This window comes from Durio zibethinus, chromosome 3 (assembly GCF_047325235.1).
Source record: "Durio zibethinus cultivar Kanyao isolate XHJ-2024 chromosome 3, ASM4732523v1, whole genome shotgun sequence".
Taxonomy (NCBI): Eukaryota; Viridiplantae; Streptophyta; class Magnoliopsida; order Malvales; family Malvaceae; genus Durio; species Durio zibethinus.
The window spans coordinates 28,891,024-28,900,506 of record NC_143164.1 but is presented as its reverse complement, the minus strand read 5'-3'; the positions used below and the strand labels follow the sequence as shown (position 1 = coordinate 28,900,506).

Genomic DNA, 9,483 nt, shown 5'->3' with positions numbered 1-9,483 from the left:
TTGGTAGTGATGTCTTATTTTATTTTTTTATCAAAAATGCTTTTTAGCCCTTTTTCTTTTCTTTTTTTTTCTCATTCGCCAAGTATGGTGGTCAAATTCCCGGATCTGTGTATCGCGACAAATAGAAATTGTCTTAACATTATTAAAAGTTTGGATTGATTAATGCCCCTTGATTGATATTCAAGCCTAGTTATTAATTACTTTGATGAGATTAATTATTTTTAATGCATGAATATTTACTTAAGATAAAATCTTTGAACATGGCTCTCAATTGACTATAGTGATTTCTTGATCTTTAAATTGCTTTGACTCATAGATTATAAATATATACTGGAAATACTTCTACATGTTCATTTGATTTGCTAGTGATAAATTATCTTTTAGGAAAAATAGCATACACCACATTATTTCTAAATATTTATATGGTTTTGGGTAATTGCTAGATGTGATTTAAAATATATTTCCATATGCTTGTATAGTTGAAATACATGTTTGTATTGTGTTTAGATAATTGCATATGTTTGGATTGTGTACATTGTCATACATTGAAATAATTTAAAATATATTTGAGTGTTGTCCATCATGTGTCGAATTTTGGCACAGTAATGTTTTACTTTTTCTTTGTTATAGTATATATGTTCATCATATTTGAAAAATCATGCTTATATACTTTTTTATTATGACATGATGGTTAAACTTTATTTCTCATTAGTACTCATGCTTCATTTCATATGTATGAGCTATGGTTCATGTTAAATATTGATTTGGATAGGATATGCTCATGAAAGAATGTTTTTATCATTTTAGATCTATTGATTGAATTTTTCATATGTATGAAACATTTTTACTTCTTGAAAGTTAATGAACAAAATTGCTAATGAATTATTGAACTTTCATGGATGCTTGTACTTTTCATGTCTATGTTTGATATAAAATATGCTAGTCTTTGATATAGCTTATGTGCCTTAAATTGATCAAAAAGTCTTAGAATACAGTTTTGTTTATTGTTTACCTTTCTGCCACCTAGGATGAATTGGTCTAAAAATTCTTACAAAAGTTCTTTCCTCCTGCTAAGACTACAAAGCTTAGAAATGACATCACTACTTTCACTAAGTATGATGTTGAGTCTTTTTATGAAGCTTGGTACCAGCATAAGGAACTACTTAAGAGGTGTCCTCATCATGGCCTACTCAGATGGCTCAAGGTTTAGACCTTCTATAATAGACTCTTACGGTACAATAAGAACTTATAGAGGTTATTGTTGGTTGCACCCTCATGAGCAAATCTATAGATGATGCCTTTGAGCTCATTGAAGACATGGCTACTAACCACTATCAGTGGTCATCTGAGAGACAAAACACTAAAAAGGTTGCTAGAGTATACAAGTTAGATGCCTTTAATGCCATAGATGCTCATATAGCTAGTTTAACTAAGAAAATAAAGACCTTTAGATCCAATCTTGTTCCTACTCCTACTCCTAACCCTAGCTAGTATTGTTAAAATTCATTTTCTTACTATGATATGTTTAGGGGTAACCATTCAGTAGATAATGCTCTATTTGGTTAGAACCTGTTTATTCCATAGATCTACTTATTAGGCAGCAAAATAACCTTACTTCCAAACATATAACCCTGGCTGGAAAAATCATCCAAATGTTTCCTGGACTAATAATAATGGTCAGCCATCGAATTGACAACCTTTACATCCTTCAGGTTTTCAACAACCCTTAGTTTCTCAATACCACTAGCCACAACCACTACTTCCCTCTCAGAAAAACAAAAGCTTTTATTGAAAACATGCTTTCTTCCATGCTTCAAACCTAAAACAACATGTTGATTAATCAAGGTAATATCATCCAAGGTCAAGCTACTAACCATTAAAAATCTAGAAGTTCGATGGAGTAGTTAGTCGGTGCTCTTAGTAGCTATCTTCAAGGTACCCTTCCTAACAACACTGAACCTAATTGTGTGAGGAAAAATAAAGAACATTGTAAGGCAATATATCTTAAGAGTGATAATGAGTTACCTAGAGAACCTAATAGGTCCACCTTTGTAGTTGTACCCATAAAGCCTGTTGTGAAGAAAAAGGAAGCAAAAGATAAAAATGAAAAAAATATGGATGATGTATTGCTTCAACCAGTGAATACTCAAGAGGTTAGCTTTTCTATGCCTAGTGCTAGCAAGCGAAAACCATTTATCCCATGTCTTCAACATTTTCAACTTTAGAAATATGATCAACAATTTTCCAAATTCTTAAAAGCATTTAAAAAGCTTTACATTAATATCCATTTTGCCAATACCTTAGAATAAATGCCCAACTATGTTAAATTCATAAAAGAAACCATCTTTAAGAAACTTAGGTTGGAGGATCATGAAACTGTGGCTCTTATTGAGGAGCGTAATGCCATATTCAAAGGTAAATTCCATCTAAGCTTAAGTACTTAAGGTGTTTAGCTATTCCTTGCACCGCTGGGAGATTGTTTTTCGATATGATACTTTATGATCTAAGTGGTAGCATTAATCTTTTATCCTTATCAATTTTCAAAAGGCTTGTTTTAAGTGAGATTAAATCCATTATTGTCAGTCTTTAACTTGCCAATAAGTCAATCAAGTATCCAAAAGGAGTTATGGAGGATGTTTTGATAAAAGTTTGTAAGTTTGACCTCTTAACTAATTTTATGGTCCTAAAAATGGAATAAAATATTGATATTCCTATTATCTTTGGAAAACCTTTCTTGGCCACTAAGGGAGTGATCATTGATGTTAAGAAAGGAGAACTTACTATGAGTGTAAGATTAGGAAGTGAAATTTGGTGTTTATAAGTGTAGTACGTCCTCAGAGGACATTGATGATTGCATGCTCATTGATGAGGTGAGGGATAGAGAATTTGATGATGAATAAGTGGAGAGTTTTTAAAAGGAATGACAACAGTTGACATTTTAGAGGATTAGAAGATTGATGAATTTTTGTACTTGCATTTAGATGATGAGGAAATTTAAATCTATTAAAAGGGATGCTAATAGTGAAACATTTGAATGATGATAAAATTGAGTAGTTCTTAAAGGATGAAAAAACGAAATAGGTGCATGATGAGAATTGTGGTGATAAAGAGAAATTAAAGGTTACACAGTTTCCTTTAGATGCCTCTATTTATCTTAAGCCCCACCATGATATGCTTGACACTGCATCCTTTGCACTTTTCTATGTCAATAAGGTCATGGTGACACCATTGATCCTTGGGTTTAAATGGAAACTTACATTCTCAGCCCCTAAAAAAAAAAAGACATGAAATTCTATCAAAGGAATACCTATTACCCATTGTTAACACATTACCCACCATTGAGCACCAACTACACTTGGATCTAATCATGGATGATATAATGAAAAGAGAAACAATTAAGTGGCTAGATGTGGGAATCAAGTGCGGTGCCATCATTAGGGCTAGTTCAGATTGAGAATGAAAAGCAAAGTCAAGCTGAGTGATTTTGAAATTAGTGCTTCTTAGGAGGCAACCTAAACTTTTTTTCCTTTCTTGTTACTTTTTATTTATGGCACTTTGATTTTGTTAATCTATACCTTTTTATGCTGTGTAGATATGAATAAAAGGCATTTTAAGGGCTTAGATGATGACATAAAAAACAACATAAAGGTTTTACATTTACTACATTTTACTTATGCTTGTATATTTATTTGCGCTAATGTACGATTTGCTTATTGAATATAGGGAATAATAAAGCCAATCATAGGAGCTTCAAGAAATCTTTAACCATATTAGAGGAGTATTTTACACCTTTTTATGTTTAATTCCTTCATTGCCTGCACATTAAGGATAATGTGATTTTCAAGTTTAAGGGTAGACAAAAGTTTTGCCAAAAATTTTAAAAATCTTTCCAAAATTTTGAAAACTTTCAAAAATTTTGCAAATTGATATGCTTAAATGATTTTCTTATGAGTCATTTGTAAGCTTACCTTGGTTGATTTTCCATGATTCTATGATAGAAACCATGATAGACTTTGACTGTGGCTTTAGTAAAAGAATAAAAGCATAAGATGGATTTTAGAATTTGTGATTTTTTATTGCAAGTATTCATTTGTGAGTATATGTTCTAATCATTGAATTGTATGTCATTTAGTGAATATGTTATCATAGGATTGCATTCATTTTTCTTGTGTGCTTATACTCTAGAATTTGTATGATCACGTCTTGAGGTGAAATCATAGACTATACTAAATTAGGAAAATGATTTAGGTCACCTTTAAACCGATTGAGCCTTTCAAGCCACCGTTATATGTTCATCCCTTGTCACCCCATTTGAGCTTTAAATTACCCTTTCCTTGTTTACACCACTTAATAAGCCTAACCTCTATGATCTTAATTTTCTTATCTTTTATTTGACCCTATGTGCATAAAGATCAATTGAAATCAAATTTGGATCTATGTTACATATGGAAGAAAAGGTTCAAAAAAAAAAAAGAAAAAAGAGTGCATAATAAAGTTTAGAGAAAAAAAGTTCAAGTTTGGGGGATATAGTACTTGATAAACTTTCATTCATTGTTAACTGAAATGATCCTAAGCTAGTGATGCATGATTAGGGTGATTGAACCTTAATTTCCTTTTATCCTATTTGCACCCTAGCCTTTAAGACCTAAGAATCTTTGATTTAGTATGAGTCTACATTAGTGAAAAAAGGTGTAAAAGACAAACATATGAAATATGTGCACTCTTTGATTATGTGATGTTAATTGTTTGATTGCATGTTCACAATTAAATGGCATGTGAGGACATGTGATGTACATTGCACACAAAATGGGACTTCAATTAGATAGAAGCATATTCTATGTTTATGGCTTTCTTTAAGTTATAGTCATCATGCAATCTTTGAGGAAATCATTGTTGATTGATCATAGAAAGTTAAATTTGACTCTTCGCACAAGTCGATTTTACTTGAGTACAAGCAAAGTTCAAGTTTGGGGGTGTGATAATTTTATTTTTTATAAAATTATCATAGGAGTTTTATGCTAAATTATAAAACATCTATGCTTGCTTTTTGCTTGATTAATCCATTTCCTACCTAAATGTGCTAATCGTCCTAATTGCAGGAAAATGAAAGATTGAGCTACATGAAATTGGAAATACATTTGAAAAGGTAAATTCAAGGTCAAGTGGCTAAATTAAATAGCTAAATGTGGAAGTCAAATTGGATGCAAGAAGCTACCTAAAGACTTGAAGAAAACAAAGTAGCAGTGGCATCATTTTTGTGGACTGTTTAAGAGCTATTTCGTAGGTTATTCGAAGCTTAATTAAAGCTGGTTTGAGCCACAATTAAAGATATTTATTCAAGCTTAAAATGGCAATTCTATGAGCAAAGATTGGAAGCAAAAATAAGGGTTAAAGAAGCAAAAAAGTGGCCATTTTTTGGGCACATGTAGTTCTCAGGTTTTATGGTTAAAAAAATACCCATTTCAGTTTTGCACGAGCCAAGCCAAGTTGGAAGCCAAGTTGGAAACAATCTATGCTGATTTGAAGAAGACTTAAAGGAGTTAAGAAGCTACCAAGACCATAAAATTAAGAAGCCATGTTCCTAGAGTGTCCAAGCCGAAAGTTCTTTCTTAATGCATGAATAAGTGCATAAAATTGCAAAGTTTGACATATTTTAAAAAGTTATGGGTTTGGAGGGATTTTTTGGGTTGAATTTTTAGAGCTGGCTTGAAATTTTCCTTCTCTCCCATTAGATGGCAAGAATGCACAAGGATCACCACACCAAAGCCATTTACTTCATACAAAGAGAAGTCGACTTGGACTACTAGTTATCAGCCAATGCTGCTAGATTTCTTCTACTATGTAGCTTCTAACTTTTTAGGGGTTTTGAAAAGGCTTTTAGCTACAAAAATCAGAATGCACATGAGCATATAAATAAGGAATAAGTTTGAACGTCATTAGCAGAAGAAAAAGAGCTAATATGCATGAAAATAGGGTTGTGGTGCATGAGCATTTCCAACGCTACCAGGTTTTAGAAAGTTACAGTTTGAGAGCTTGGAAAGCTTCAAAAACTGGTCTTTGTTGAGCTTAAGTAGCTGCCAATACACCTTACACATGGTTAATTAGGACCCTCTCATTGAACCACACACGAAAGCTCACATGATGAAAAAATAGCATAGATAATAGAAAAATAGTATTTTTTATTTTTTTGAACTCTAGAACAGTTCATGTTTGAGGTAGGATTTTAAGGGCTGAGTTGTATTATTAAAGGCCCTTAATGGGCTAAAAATTGACTTAGTTTTAACCATTAAATAGAATATTATAGGGCTAAAAGAAGGAAGGCCACTTTGGAGAACTTTTCTGTCTTTTTCATGGCCTTAGGTGTGGCTCAGCAAACAATAGCCATTGTTATTCTTGTTAAGCTCCTTTAGGCTTTTTTTAACTTTGTTTATTGGTTATTTCCCTAGCTATTTTACTTGTCTTTCATTTATCTTTCTTGTCATAAGCTTCATTTTAAATTTCAAGCACTTTTGTTACTCTTGAGTTAATGAAATTTTAGTTTTTAGTTACTTTGTATCCAATACTATTTTTATTATTCTTTTTTTGCCTTTTCCTATCCGGTTTTACTTTAAATTTCTACCATTTTTATGTTATTTGAGCTTTGATTTGACTTGAGGATAAAAGCCTAAGGTGACCTTGAGTTTGAGAAATCATCTAAGGGTCCTAAATGGCTTTACTCTATTTTAGCTCATTTTTATTTTCAGTTTTCATGTACCGTTTTCAACCCAGTTTTTCACCAATTTATGTTCGATTTTTGGACATGCTCAACCTACATTTTTTGTTTGTTTTTAATTATATTTTCAAGATATGTCTTTAAATTTAGTGTATCCTGCACATTCCTTAAGTTATGCTAGCATTTAAGCCAACAGGTCCATGTTGTTCTCATTTTTCATGGTGTGTTTTCAACACTATTTTTGTCCCTGTTGTATTTGGTTTTTAGGAGTTGTTTCCTATATTTTTTTTTTGTCAAATTTTAGGTATATTTAAGTTCATGATGTTTGTTTTAATGTTTCCTTACATCTTATGTTATTTTTCCTTGCATCATAGCTCATAAGTTCATTTGGTAGTCCATTTCGTTTTCTTTTAAGTACTGTGTAAGTGCAATTTGGACTGTTCCCAACCTTATTTAATTTCATTTCTAGGATATTATTTAAGTTTTATTTATGTTATTAGCTGCCATTTAGGTTAGGTTGCACTTTTTAGTTGTTTACATGTTGGTATTTTAGGTGTTTGGTGAAATGCTTACTTGAAATTTACTCTTCTCTTTTTCTATTTTAATTTTCAGTTTGTGTAAGTTTTCAAATCTGTGCATCGTTTGTTTTGTAGAAAACAACTTTTAAAAAATAATTTTTGTATTTTCAAATGTTTGTTTGACAGAAAATTGATTGGTCAATGGAAAATAAGATAATTTTTTTGAAAGTTGTCTTCATCTTTTTAAAAAGAGAAGACAATTTTAGAAAATAAGCTGTTTATGAATAAAACTACTTATTAATGTACTTGACTATAATTTTACTTAAGTTGGACCTTATACATGATTTTTTAAGCTTAAACTTAATTTAACTTGACCTAAAATATTATTTTATTAATAAGTAATATTTTTATTTAATTTTACATAAAAAATTAAAAATTTAATATTAAAAATCTTTTAATATTTTAATTTTAAATATTTTTATAATTATACTCAAGTAAGACTTTGAACATAATATTTTAAGTTCAAACTTAATTTTTTTGACTCGAAATTTTATTATATTAATAATAATAATTTATTTAATTTTAATTAAAAATTAAAATATTAACATTAAAAGTCTTTTGATATTTCAATTTTAAATATTGTTATTTTGTATATTATTAAACATAAATATTTTTAATATTTCAATAATAAATAGTATTATATTATAATTTAATAATAAATAATAACATATATAATAATATTTTTATTATTTTAATAATTAATGTTAAATGATATAATAATCTTATTATCTTAATATTAATATTTTTAATAATTTCTTATTATTTTTAGTTTAAATATATATAAATTTATATTTTATTTATTATGGTATTTTATTACTATTTTAATAATAAATATAAATTTAAAAGATTTTTCTTTTTGATTTAATAATAGATACTTTCAATATAAAATATAAATATTTTAATAGTATAAATATTTTAATAATAAATATTACTATTTTAATATAAATAAAAATAATATTTTAAGAATAGTAATACTATTTTAAATATTTTAAATATTAATATAAAGAATAATAAATAATTTTATTTTAATTTATATTAATATAATATTTTAATATTAAAATATAATTATTATTGAATATTAATAATTTGAATAACAAATAATTTCAATATATTTTAATAATAAATAATTTTTTAATATTTATTTAATATTTTTTAAAAAAATGGATTTTTGAAAAAATAGATTTTTCAAAAAAAAAAAATACCAAACAATAGAAAACATTTTTGATTAAATCATCTAAACAACATTTGCTACTTTTTCAAAAAATGTAAACATTTTTCAAAAAATATTTTTTGAAAATCAATTTCTACAAAACAAACAAAGCCCTAGTTTCAGTAGTTAAATGATACATTTTAGGTCATTTTCATGTTCAAATAATGTGCATTTAGAGTCTTGCATGTTAAGGCAATGTCTATGTCCATTTAAGGTTTATTCTGAAGTGTTTGATTTTGCATTTTTGTCTTCTTGTCAGGGTTTGGGGACTAATTTTTGCTGCTGTCACATTCTTTTTCCAGCCCTCATCTTGTTTAAATTGTTGTTATTTTCAAGCCTTTTTACATGTCATTTTAGTCATGTTATTTAGCTTTTGTAGTGCCTTGTGGTTAATTGCCTTAAATTTCATGTTAATGAGTAGTTTGCATGTAGTTTTGGTTCAAGTTGTGCCATGCATCATTCATATTCAATTTATATGTTAAATTGGGTTAATGTTATTATATATTTCATACCTTTACTTGCCATGCATTTTACTATAGGTTCAAGCATTTTTACATGCCATTTAGGGTTTCATCATGTTTAGGGTAAACTTTCATTTTTGTTTTTATTTATTGGTTAATTAGCTTACATCATGCAATTTAATTTGTAAAATTCAATTCTATGTTTGTAGACAATTGTTAATTTAGAGCCATTTTATTCAAGGTTTAAAAACTTTCTTTTTTAGTAACTTCTATTTTAGGTAACTTTTCACTTTTATTAAGTTTTAGGGTTAATTTAGGAATTTCAATAATTTGTTAGTAATTAGGATTAAATTTCACTTGATATAGTTTCTAGGTTTAATTAATTGGTAATTTAAGTTTAAGTTAGTTAATTTAGTTTAATTAAACAAAAACAAAAAATTTTCTCTCGAACCAAAGATATTTAACATGTCCAATTTCAATACTTCCCCTTAGACTACAAACCTAATCCCTAAAAAAGGAAAA

General features: G+C 28.6%; 1 non-coding gene across 1 annotated transcript; it reads right to left on the bottom strand.

Moving 5' to 3' along the window:
• Positions 1-1,081: 1,081 nt before the first annotated feature.
• LOC149519727 (small nucleolar RNA R71) lies at positions 1,082-1,188 on the bottom strand. The gene has a single exon (XR_016341143.1). It is a non-coding gene; the product is annotated as a small nucleolar RNA R71 (small nucleolar RNA).
• Positions 1,189-9,483: the final 8,295 nt, after the last annotated feature.